Source organism: Scyliorhinus torazame, chromosome 4 (assembly GCF_047496885.1).
Source record: "Scyliorhinus torazame isolate Kashiwa2021f chromosome 4, sScyTor2.1, whole genome shotgun sequence".
NCBI classification, from domain to species: Eukaryota; Metazoa; Chordata; class Chondrichthyes; order Carcharhiniformes; family Scyliorhinidae; genus Scyliorhinus; species Scyliorhinus torazame.
This window is the reverse complement of record NC_092710.1, coordinates 225,882,234-225,895,654: the sequence shown is the minus strand read 5'-3', so window position 1 is coordinate 225,895,654 and position 13,421 is coordinate 225,882,234. Positions and strand designations below refer to the sequence as shown.

The window sequence follows — 13,421 nt, the reverse complement described above, 5'->3', positions numbered from 1 at the left end:
TACGATGGCCGCTCGGCCCATCCTGGGCCGGGAATCGGCGGGCCAGCCGTGTAGAGCGGTCCTCGACTGGCGCCGCGCCAACCACGATGGCGCTAATGGTGCCGATTCTCTGTTCTGCGGAGAATCACGTGCCGGCATCGGGGGTGGCGTGGCGCAATTCGGCCGGTCGAGGGGATTCTCCAGCCCGCCCCCGGGTTGAGAGAATCCCGGCCCAGGACTGAGCAAATTCAAGGCCTTAATTTCAGTCCCCGCTGACTATACCTGCGGGAAGTGCACCCAACTTCAGCTCCTCAAAGACCGTGTTAGGGAACTGGTGCTGAAGCTGGATGAACTTCGGATCATCCGGGAGGCTGAGGGGGTGATTGAGAAGAGTTACAAGGAGGTAACCACACCCAAGGTACAGGATAAGAATAGCTGGGTTACAGTCAGGGGGAAAAAAACAAACAGGCAGACAGTGCAGGGATCCCTCGCGGCCGTTCCCCTTCAAAACAAGTATACCGTTTTGGATGCTGTTGGGGGGGATGACCTACCGGGGGAAGGCCCTAGCGGCCAGGTCTCTGGCACTGAGTCTGGCTCTGGGGCTCAGAAGGGAAGGGGGGAGAATAGAAAAGCAATAGTTGTAGGAGATTCAATGGTTAGGGGAATAGATAGGAGATTCTGTGGTCGCGAGCGAGACTCCCGGAAGGTATGTTGCCTCACGGGTGCCAGGGCCAGGGATGTCTCGGATCGTGTCTTCAGGATCCTTAAGGGGGAGGGTGAGCAGCCAGAAGTCGTGGTGCACATTGGTACCAACGACATAGGTAGGAAAAGGGGTGTGGAGGTAAAAAACAAGTTTAGGGAGTTAGGCTGGAAGTTAAAAGCCAGGACAGACAGAGTTGTCATCTCCGGTTTGTTGCCGGTGCCACGTGATAGCGAGGCTAGGAATAGGGAGAGAGTGCAGTTGAACACGTGGCTGCAGGAATGGTGTAGGAGGGAGGGCTTCAGGTATTTGGATAATTGGAGCGCATTCTGGGGAAGGTGGGACCTGTACAAGCAGGACGGGTTGCATCTGAACCAGAGGGGCACCAATATCCTGGGAGGGAGGTTTTCTCGTACTCTTCGGGAGGGTTTAAACTAATTTGGCAGGGGAATGGGAACCGGATTTGTAGTCCAGCAACTAAGGTAGCCGATATTCAGGACGCCAAAGCGCGTAGTGAGGCAGTAGGGAAGGGAACACTGACAAAGGAGAGTACTTGCAGGCACGGAGATGGGTTGAAGTGTGTATACTTCAACGCAAGAAGCATCAGGAATAAGGTGGGTGAACTTAAGGCATGGATCGGTACTTGGGACTACGATGAGGTGGCCATCACGGAAACTTGGATAGAAGAGGGGCAGAAATGGTTGTTGGAGGTCCCTGGTTATAGATGTTTCAATAAGATTAGGGAGGGTGGTAAAAGAAGTGGGGGGGTGGCATTATTAATTAGTGATAGTATAACAGCTGCAGAAAGGCAGTTCGAGGAGTATCACCCTATTGAGGTAGTATGGGTTGAAGTCAGAAATAGGAAAGGAGCAGTCACCTTGTTAGGAGTTTTCTATAGGCCCCCCAATAGTAGCAGAGATGTGGAGGAACAGATTGGGAAACAGATTTTGGAAAGGTGCAGAAGTCATAGGGTAGTAGTCATGGGCGACTTTAACTTCCCAAATATTGAGTGGAAACTCTTTCGATCAAATAGTTTGGATGGGGTGGTGTTTGTGCAGTGTGTCCAGGAAGCTTTTCTAACATAGTATGTAGATTGTCCGACCAGAGGAGGGGCAATATTGGATTTAGTACTGGGTAATGAACCAGGGCAAGTGATAGATTTGTTAGTGGGGGAGCATTTTGGAGATAGTGACCACAATTCTGTGACTTTCACTTTAGTAATGGAGAGGGATAGGTACGTGCAACAGGGCAAGGTTTACAATTGGGGGAAGGGTAAATACGATGTTGTCAGACAAGAATTGAAATGCATAAATTGGGAACATAGGCTGTCAGGGAAGGACACAAGTGAAATGTGGAACTTGTTCAAGGAACAGGTGCTACGTGTCCTTGATATGTATGTCCCTGTCAGGCAGGGAAGAGATGGTCGAGTGAGGGAACCATGGTTGACAAGAGAGGTTGAATGTCTTGTTAAGAGGAAAAAGGAGACTTATGTAAGGCTGAGGAAACAAGGTTCAGACAGGGCATTGGAGGGATACAAGATAGCCAGGAGGGAAGTGAAGAAAGGGATTAGGAGAGCTAAGAGAGGGCATGAACAATCTTTGGCGGGTAGGATCAAGGAAAACCCCAAGGCCTTTTACACATATGTGAGAAATATGAGAATGACTAGAGCGAGGGTAGGTCCGATCAAGGACAGTAGCGGGAGATTGTGTATTGAGTCTGAAGAGATAGGAGAGGTCTTGAACGAGTACTTTTCTTCTGTATTTACAAATGAGAGGGGCGATATTGTTGGAGAGGACAGTGTGAAACAGATTGGTAAGCTCGAGGAAATACTTGTTAGGAAGGAAGATGTGTTGGGCATTTTGAAAAACTTGAGGATAGACAAGTCCCCCGGGCCTGACGGGATATATCCAAGGATTCTATGGGAAGCAAGAGATGAAATTGCAGAGCCGTTGGCAATGATCTTTTCGTCCTCACTGTCAACAGGGGTGGTACCAGGGGATTGGAGAGTGGCGAATGTCGTGCCCCTGTTCAAAAAAGGGACTAGGGATAACCCTGGGAATTACAGGCCAGTTAGTCTTACTTCGGTGGTAGGCAAAGTAATGGAAAGGGTACTGAAGGATAGGATTTCTGAGCATCTGGAAAGACAGTGCTTGATTAGGGATAGTCAGCACGGATTTGTGAGGGGTAGGTCTTGCCTTACAAGTCTTATTGAATTCTTTGAGGAGGTGACCAAGCATGTGGATGAAGGTAAAGCAGTGGATGTAGTGTACATGGATTTTAGTAAGGCATTTGATAAGGTTCCCCATGGTAGGCTTATGCAGAAAGTAAGGAGGCATGGGATAGTGGGAAATTTGGCCAGTTGGATAACGAACTGGCTAACCGATAGAAGTCAGAGAGTGGTGGTGGATGGTAAATATTCAGCCTGGATCCCAGTTACCAGTGGCGTACAGCAGGGATCAGTTCTGGGTCCTCTGCTGTTTGTGATTTTCATTAATGACTTGGATGAGGGAGTTGAAGGGTGGGTCAGTAAATTTGCAGACGATACGAAGATTGGTGGAGTTGTGGATAGTGAGGAGGGCTGTTGTCGGCTGCAAAGAGACATAGATAGGATGCAGAGCTGGGCTGAGAAGTGGCAGATGGAGTTTAACCCTGAAAAGTGTGAGGTTGTCCATTTTGGAAGGACAAATATGAATGCGGAATACAGGGTTAACGGTAGAGTTCTTGGCAATGTGGAGGAGCAAAGAGACCTTGGGGTCTATGTTCATACATCTTTGAAAGTTGCCACTCAAGTGGATAGAGCTGTGAAGAAGGCCTATGGTGTGCTCGCGTTCATTAACAGAGGGATTGAATTTAAGAGCCATGAGGTGATGATGCAGCTGTACAAAACTTTGGTAAGGCCACATTTGGAGTACTGTGTACAGTTCTGGTCGCCTCATTTTAGGAAGGATGTGGAAGCTTTGGAAAAGGTGCAAAGAAGATTTACCAGGATGCTGCCTGGAATGGAGAGTAGGTCTTACGAGGAAAGGTTGAGGGTGCTAGGCCTTTTCTCATTAGAACGGAGAAGGATGAGGGGCGACTTGATAGAGGTTTATAAGATGATCAGGGGAATAGATAGAGTAGACAGTCAGAGACTTTTTCCCCGGGTGGAACAAACCATTACAAGGGGACATAAATTTAAGGTGAAAGGTGGAAGATATAGGGGGGATATCAGAGGTAGGTTCTTTACCCAGAGAGTAGTAGGGGCATGGAATGCACTGCCTGTGGAAGTAGTTGAGTCGGAAACATTAGGGACCTTCAAGCAGCTATTGGATAGGTACATGGATTACGGTAAAATGATATAGTGTAGATTTATTTGTTCTTAAGGGCAGCACGGTAGCATTGTGGATAGCACAATGCTTCACAGCTCCAGGGTCCCAGGTTCGATTCCGGCTTGGGTCACTGTCTGTGCGGAGTCTGCACGTCCTCCCCGTGTCTGCGTGGGTTTCCTCTGGGTGCTCCGGTTTCCTCCCACAGTCCAAAGATGTGCAGGTTAGGTGAATTGGCCAATGATAAATTGCCCTTAATGTCCAAAATTGCCCTTGGTGTTGGGTGGAGGTGTTGAGTTTGGGTAGGGTGCTCTTTCCAGGAGCCGGTGCAGACTCAAAGGGCCGAGTGGCCTCCTTCTGTACTGTAAATTCAATGATAATCTATGATTAATCTAGGACAAAGGTTCGGCACAACATCGTGGGCCGAAGGGCCTGTTCTGTGCTGTATTTTCTATGTTCTATGTTCTATGTTCATCACAGTAGTTGAAACATCCATATATTTTATTCCTTTAATAAAAACAGAAGATGTTGGAAATATTCAGAGGTCTGGCAGGTCAAAGGTCTTGGGCGGGATTCTCCTTCCCACAGCCCCATTTTCCGGAGCGCCTCTGCCGGCAGTGGGATTCTCCGCGCCCGCAGCCGGCCAATGGGGTTTCCCATTGTGTGCACTCCTACGCCGTTGGGAAGCCCATGGGTGTGGGTGCGCTGCTGGCGAAGTGGAGAATCCAGGAGACGGAGAATCCCGCAGATGAAATGTTTTCTCTGTTTCTCTCCACAGTTGGTGCCTGATTTTCTGTTTTTATTTGAGGTTTCCAGCATCCACAGGATTATATATTTCTTTACTTTATTCCTTTGTTGGGTTTCTATCTTTTGCGTGCATTTTCTACATTCATTTGCATTTGTTTCTGTACACATCGGTTCCCAATTGGCCTGTCATTTTCTTGCTTATTTACTTTTCCTTGGAAAAAAAATCTAAGATTTGTCACACCCTTGCTCCTCTGGCCTGACTACCATTTCTAAAGAGTTTTAACAATTGTGGCGAACACCATTGCCGCAATGGATACACACCATCTGGCTCCCATAATATTTCTACTTTCAAACCATTGATTTTTCAAATCTGAAGCTTTTGAATATTTTCCTCCGGTAATAATTTTTACACATTCTCCTCAAATTTCACTACATTTTTGCTTTCATTTTCCTCTGTAAAAACTGAGGAACAATACTTTTTTAAAATTTGTTTGCAGGACGTGGATGTCGCAACGTGGATTTATTGCCTATCCCTAATTGCTCTTGAACCGTTGCAGTCCATGTGGTGAAGCTGCATTCACAGTGCTGTTGAAAAGGTGGTTCCAGGATTTTGACCCAGTGACAGTGATGGAGCAGCGATTTAGTTCCAAGTCAGCATGATGTACGGCTTGGAGGATCCTCCAGGTGGTGGTGTTCCCATGAGCCTGATACCCTTCTCCTTTGAGATGGTAGGTCATGGGTTTGGAATGTGCAGCCAAAGGAGCATTGATGAGTGCTATAGTGCATCTTGTATATGGTACACACTGCTACCACTGGGAGTGAATGTTTATGGTGATGGATGGGTGGCAATCAAGCAGGCTGGTTTGTCATGGATTGTTTTGGGCCTCTGGAGTTGTTGGAACTGCACTCATTCAAAAACTTGGGAATTATTCAATCACACTCCTGACTTGTGCCTTGCGGATGGTAGACAGGCTTTCGGGAGGCAGGGGTCAGGTCACAGCTTCTGACCTGCTCTTGTAGCCACATTATTTATATGGCTGTTCAATTTCAGGTTCTGATCAATGGTAACCCTCATTATCTTTATAGTGGGGAATTCAGTGATGGTAATGCCACTGAGTGCCAGGGGGTACCGGCCAGATTCTCTCTTGTTGGAAATAATAATTGCCTGGTACTTGAATGGCATGAACATTACTTGTCATTTATCAGCCCAAACCTGATTATTGTCCAGGTCTTGCTGCATATAGACATGGACTGCTTCCGTGTCTGAGGCGTCTCAAATGGTGCTGAACATTGTGCAATGAACTGCAACCTTCCCCACTTCTGATCTTATGATGGAAGGAAGGTTATTAAATGAAGCAACTGAAGATAGTTGGGCCTAGGACATTGTCCTGATAAATTCCAGCAGTGATATCCTGGGAATACCTTTTTTGACCTTGCTTGACCTCTAACAACCAAAACCAACTTCCTTAATGCTCGATGTGACATCAACCAGTTGTGAGTTTCCTCTGATTCCCATTGATCTTAATTTTGCTATGGCCCCTTGATGTTACACTTTTTCCCTCCCTATCAGCACTGTAGGTGTACCTACATAAACCCCATACTCCCAGAATGCCTTGATCCACTGCAATTCGCATACTGCCACAATCGGTCCTCAGCTGACGCCATCTCCCTGGCCCTACACTCATCTCAACAACAAGGACTCCTGTGTCAGACTCCTATTTATTAACTACAGCTCTGCCTTCAACACCATAATCTCAGCCAAATTCATATCAAAACTCCAAAATCTAGGACTTGGCTCCTCCCTCTGCAAGTGGATCCTCGACTTCCTGACCCATAGACCACAATTAGTAAGGATAAACAACAACACCTGCTCCACGATATTCCTCAATACCGGAGCCCTGTAAGACTCTGTATTTAGCCCCCTACTGTACTCCCTATACACACACGACTATATGGCAAAATTTGGCTCCAACTCCATCTACAAATTTGCGGATGGCACGACCGTAGTGGATCGTATCTTGAACAACGATGAGTCAGAGTACAGGAGGGAAATAGAGAACCTAGTGGCATGGTGTAACAACACCAATCTCTCCCTCAATGTCAGAAAAACTAAAGAGCTGGTCATTAAGCCCCGAGGGGCAGCACAATAGCACAGTGGTTAGTACTGTGGCTTCACTGCGCCAGGGTCCCAGGTTCGATTCCCCGCTGGGTCACTGTCTGTGTGGAGTCTGCACATTCTCTCCGTGTCTGCGTGGGTTTCCTCTGGTTTCCTCCCACAGTCCAAATTCGTACAAGTTAAGGGGATTAGACATGCTAAATTGCCCTTAGTGTCCAAAACAAATGTTAGGAGGGGTTGTTGGGTTATAGGGAGAGTGTGGAAGTGAGGTTGGTGCAGGCTCGCTGGGCCGCATGGCTCCTTCTGCACTGCATGTTGTATGTATGTATGTATTAACTTCAGGAAGCAAAGTATCGCACACACCCCTGTCTGCATCAACGGGGCCAAGGTGGAGATGGTTGACAGCTTCAAATTCCTAGGTGTGCACATCACCAACAATCTGTTGGTCGACGTTGCAACGTTATTATTGCCAGAATGTTGTCAGAGGCCACAGCCTTTGCAGTACCCAGTGCCTTCAGCTGGCTTATGATATCATGTGGAAGGAATTGGTTGAAGATTTGATGTGGTATATAGTTTTACAAAAGAGATTATCACTGGATAGATATAGTATATCCCCAAAATGCCTTATTGTGGGAAAACACTTTTCGATCCTTAGAGCTGATCCAGGGGACCTCAGGAGGAGGTCAAGATGAATCATTCAGTCACCACATGTAGCTGAAGATTGTTGCTAATGCATCAGCCTTGTCTTTTACTCGAATATGCCGGGCTTCCCCTGTGGGGAATGTATTATGCAAATAATCCAGCATGGTACTTGTATCTGTATCTGTGCTATGCTGTTGCCCTTGTGGGCTCCTCCTATGGGCCATTGTACAGCATTATCCAAAGGGAAACATGTTGGGCCTGAATGGGCTCTGTCCATGGCTCCTCCCCTTGAAGGGAGGTATAAAGAGCAGTCGACCTGTCGGCGGTTCTCAGTATTGGATCGGTCACAGGCAGGAACTGTTGTAAGTTGATTAAAGCCACGGTTTACTTCTACTCTTGTCTCGAGTGAATTGATGGTCGCATCAATTTAATCAACTTAAACGCAACTATGGAATCGGCCCGCAAACCTGACCGACTGGAACTCGATCCGCAAGCCGCGGAGGCGAAATAATTTTTTTCGAACTGCTCCGCTGCTTCAAGGCCTATCTCACAGCCTCCGTCACCGACGAACAGAAGCTGAGCCTCCTCCACGCACGGGTGAGCCATCAAATCTCTGTTCAACTCGACGAGGCCTCCTCCTACGCAGATGCCCTCACGATGCTCGAATGCCTCTATGTACGGCCCGTGAATAAGGTCTACGCTGACACATCCTCACCACTCGCCGCCAGCGCCCCGGGGAATCGCTAGAAGACTACCTACGCGACCTCAAAGCCCTCGCACGCAGCTGCAACTACCAGGCCATTACGGCCACTCAACATATGGAACTTGCCATCTGAGACATCTACGTGGCGTGAGTCCGGTCCAACTACGTGAGACAGCGCCTACTCGAAAAGGGGGCCCTGGACCTGGATCAGACGGTAATGTTAGCCTCCTCTCTGGAAGTAGCATTCCAGAGCCTTAACGCGTTCCCGGCTGACCACGTGACCCCCCTCGTGGACTCCCGACCAAAGACTACCTCAGGCCTGTGTCGCGCGGCCACCCGCCCACCATGGGGGGGGCTACCCTGCTATTTCTGCGGCCAGTCCAAACATCCCCGGCAGCACTGCCCGGCCCGTAACGCGAACTGCAGCAGCTGCGGGAGAAAAGGACATTTCGCCAAAGTTTGCCTGGCCAGGTACAAGAACTCTAACTCACAGGCCCGATCCTCAGACTCACAGGCCCACAGACCCCGCAGTGTGGCAGTGTGTCTGCCGACTCCGCCCCTTGTAGACACGTCATCAGCCTCGTGCTAACCGTGGGGGCAGCCATCTTCCAGCCTCAGAGCACATGCGACTCACGGGGGCTGCCACCTTGGCCATCCTCCCCCACGCGGCCGGCCACGTGCGATCCATGGGGGCCGCCACCTTGGCCGCCATCTTCCTCGCCGCCCGCCACGCTCGACCAACGGGGGCCGCCATCTTGGCCGCCATCTGCTACGCCGCTCAACGCGTACGATCAACAAGGGCAGCCATCGCGGAAACGCCCCAGCACCTCCGACCATGCCGGCTACCCGCAAGTCAGCACGGTCATCCTGGGCCAGTCGTGACACAAGCACCTCCGGAGCTCCATGATGACCGTCTGGGTAAACGGGCATGAGACGCCTTGCCTTTTCGACTCGGAGAGCACAGAGAGCTTCATTCACCCGGACATGGTAAGACGCTGCTCGCTCCCAATCTTCCCGGCGCACCAAACCATCTCCCTCGCCTCTGGGTCGCACTCGGTGCAAATCCGAGGGTGCACTACCGCAACCCTAGCAGTACAGGGCACCGAGTACGCAAACTTTCAATTATATGTGCTCCCAGACCTCTGTGCTCCTCTCCTATTGGGACTAGATTTCCAATGCAACCTCAGGAGCCTAACCCTGAAGTTCGGGGGGGCCCTGCCCCCACTCACTATATGCAGCCTTGCAACCTTAAAAGTCGACCCTACCCCACTCTTCGCAAACCTCACCGCCGACTGTAAACCAGGCGCCACCAGTAGCAGGCGGTATAGCATGCAGGACAGGACGTTCATTAGGTCCGAGGTCCAGCGACTCTTGCGGGAGGGGGTCATAGAGGCCGGCAATAGCCCCTGGAGAGCTCAGGTGGTGGTCGTCAAGACTGGGGAAAAGAACCGGATGGTTATGGATTACAGCCAAACCATAAACCGGTACACGCAACTTGATGCGTACCCCCTTCCCCGGATTGCAGACATGGTTAACCAGATCGCACACTACCGGGTGTTCTCCACGGTGGATCAGAAATCTGCATACCACCAGCTCCCAATCCGCCCAGAGGACCGCCACTACACAGCTTTTGAGGCAGACGGCCGCCTTTTCCACTTCCTCCGGGTCCCCTTTGGCGTCACGAACGGGGTTACGGTGTTCCAAAGAACGGTGGACCAAATGGTGGACCAGTACGGGCTGTGGGCCACATTTCCGTACTTGGACAATGTCACCATCTGCGGCCATGATCAGCAGGACCACGATGCCAACCTCCACCGATTTCTCCAAACCGCCCAAACCCTAAGCCTCATGTATAACAAGGAGAAATGCATTTTCCGCACAACCAGACTAGCCATCCTCGGCTACGTCGTGGAAAAAAGGGTTCTAGGACCCGACACTGACCGTATGCGCCCCCTCCTGCAACTCCCCCTCCCCCACTGCCCCAAGGCCCTGAAGAGGTGCCTCGGGTTCTTTTCTTATTACGCCCAGTGGGTCCCCAACTATGCGGACAAAGCCGGCCCACTAATCAAGGCCACAATATTCCCACTGGTAACTGAGGCCCGCCAGGCCTTCAGCTGCAACAAGGCGGACATTGCCAAAGCCGCGATGCGTGCAGTGACGAAGTCTCCCCTTCCAGGTGGAGAGCGACGCACAGAGGTTGCTCTTGCTGCTACCCTCAATCAAGCAGGCAGACCGGTAATGTTTTTTTCGCGCACCCTCACCGCCTCCAAAATTCGGCACTCCTCAGTCAAAAAAGAGGCCCAAGCCATTATGGAAGCCATACGGCACTGGAGGCACTACCTCGCTGGTAGGAGGTTTACCCTCGTCACCGACCAACAATCGGTAGCCTTCATGTTCGATAATACACAGCAGAGCAAAATCAAGAACGATAAGATCTTGAGGTGGAGGATCGAACTTTCCTGCTATAATTACGATAGAGTATATCGTCCTGGGAAGCTCAACGAGCCCCTAGATGCCCTGTCCCGCGGCACATGCGCCAGCGCGCAAGATGACCGACTACGGGCTATCCACGATGACCTCTGCCACCCGGGGGCCACCCGGCTTATCCACTATGTCAAGGCCCGAAACCTGTCCTACTCCACCGATGAGGTCAGAGCTATGACCAGGGACTGCCAGATCTGTGTGGAGTGTAAACCGCACTTCTATTGACCAGATAAGGCCCACCTGGCCCTTTGAGCGCTTCAGTATCAATTTCAAAGGGTCCCTCTCCTCCAATAACCGCAATACATATTTCCTGAACATTATTGATGAGTTCTCCCGCTTCCCCTTTGCAATCCCTTGCCCCGGCATGACCATGTCCACCGTCATTAAAGCCCTACATCGTGTCTTCACCCTGTTTGGTTTCCCCAATTATGTCCACAGTGACCGGGGCTCGTCATTCATGAGTGACGAACTGCGTCAGTGCTTGCTCAGTAAGGGCATTGCCTCGAGCAGGACTACCAGTTATAACCCCAGGGGAAACGGGCAGGCGGAGAGGGAGAACGGGACGGTCTGGAAGACCGGCCTACTGACCCTGCGGTCCAGGAATTTCCCAGTTTCTCACTGGCAGGAGGTCCTCCCCGATGCGCTCCACTCTATTAGGTCCCTACTTTGCACGGCCACAAAAGAGACCCCTCATGACCGCCTATTTGTGTTCCCTAGGAAATCCACCTCAGGGGCCTCACTTCCGTCCTGGCTGAAGACACCGGGGCCAGTCCTACTCAGAAAACACGTCAGGAGCCATAAGGCCGATCCTCTGGTAGAGAGGTTCCAGCTCCTACACTCAAACCCCCAGTATGCTTATATCGAACACCCCGATGGCCGACAGGAGACGGTCTCCCCCCGGGACATGGCGCCCGCCGGTTCCACCGCCACCACCACCGCCGCCCCTCCACCATATCCCGACCAACCTACCTTGACCAGCGCCCCCGCCCCTATATGGCTCCCATGCTCCTTCCCGGCCACCACCCCCCTTTCACCGATCCACAGGAATGTAGCTCCAGAAGAGACGCTCCCGGAGTCCATGTCTGTACCCGCACTGGCACCCTCACCACCGATGCCAGCACGGACGAGCTCAACACCCGGGCCAGCAACAACGCCAGAGCTTCGGTAATCACAGCGCACAATCCTCGCGCCGGACCGGCTGAACTTATGAACCCGTCACCCCCGCCGGACTTCATTTTTTTAACAGGGGGCGAATGTGGTGAATGTATTATGCCAATAATCCAGCATGGTACTTGTATCTGTATCTGTGCTATGCTGTTGCCCTTGTGGGCTCCTCCTATGGGCCATTGTACGGCATTATCCACAGGGGAACATGTTGGGGCCTGTATGGGCTCTGCCCATGGGAGGAGCTCCCCTTGAAGGGAGGTATAAAGAGCAGTTGACCTTAGACGGTTCTCAGTATTGGATCAGTCGCAGGCAGGCACTGTTCTAACTTGATTAAAGCCACGGTTTACTTCTACTCTTGTCTCGAGTGAATTGATGGTTGCATCACCCCCATCATTGAGAATGGGATATTTGTGAAGCATCCAGGATTCTGTTAGTTGCTTGATTGTCCATCACCATTCATGACTGGTTGTTGCAGGACTGCAGAGCTTGAATCGAATCCGTTGACTGTGGGATCACTTTGCTCTGTTTCTTGCATGCTGTTTCTGCTATTTGGGATGCACGTTATCCTGTGTTGTAGCATCACCAAGATGATGCCTCAATGTTAGGTATGCCTAATGCTGTTCCTGGCGTACAATCTAGCACCCTTTACTGAATTTATCACGCACCTTCATCATTCCCTGACTATCAGATGCTTTATTCTTCTTTTTGCCTATCCCTTTATTTCTTGTATGCATATGGATACTCTGAAAATTTATTTTTATGTTAACTTTCCTTAAAATGGAAACATAACTGAAACATGTAAATGACCATGGGATCAGAAAATCTACCTCAATCCAAGCTGCATGAGTTTGTCTCAAGCTAAAGGTATGCTAGAATTCCAAATGAGCAGATAATGTAACCCATGCCTGTTGTGTGCTTTTTGTATAGAATTTTACAGTGCAGAAGGAGGCCATTCAGCCCATCGAGTCTGCACCGGCTCTTGGAAAGAGCACCCCACCCAAGGTCAACACCGCCACCCCATCACCCAGCAACCCCACCCAACACTAAGGGCAATTTTGGACACTAAGGGCAATTTATCATGGCCAATCCACCTAACCCGCACATCTTTGGACTGTGGGAGGAAACCGGAGCACCCGGAGGAAACCCACGCACACACGGGGAGGATGTGCAGACTCCGCACAGACAGTGACCCAAGCCAGAATCGAACCTGGGACCCTGGAGCTGTGAAGCAATTGTGCTATCCACAAGGCTACCATGCTGCCCCAAAACGTTACCAAGGGGGCACCCGGATTTGAACCGGGGACCTCTTGATCTGCAGTCAAATGCTCTGCCACTGAGCTATACCCCCTTCCAATCTTGTTTAGATTTAATTTCTCACTGAATTTTAGGAAGAACCTGATGGTTCTGTCTGGAATTTTCCAAACAGATCCGAGCCAGCATTCATGTTATTGTCATTTTTACCGTCACCCTAACATTTGGACAGCGTGACGACACAGCGATCAAATTTGAGAGAATGCATCAATTTACCACTGACGGTCTCCTGAAGAACTCATTGAAATCTTTAACCCAACTTTCCAA

The 13,421-nt window shown here is 50.4% G+C and overlaps 1 non-coding gene across 1 annotated transcript; it reads right to left on the bottom strand.

The window, feature by feature from the left end:
• Positions 1 to 13,119: 13,119 nt before the first annotated feature.
• Positions 13,120 to 13,191, bottom strand: trnac-gca (transfer RNA cysteine (anticodon GCA)). Its single transcript has one exon. It is a non-coding gene; the product is annotated as a tRNA-Cys (tRNA).
• Between the last annotated feature and the right edge of the window lie 230 nt (positions 13,192 to 13,421).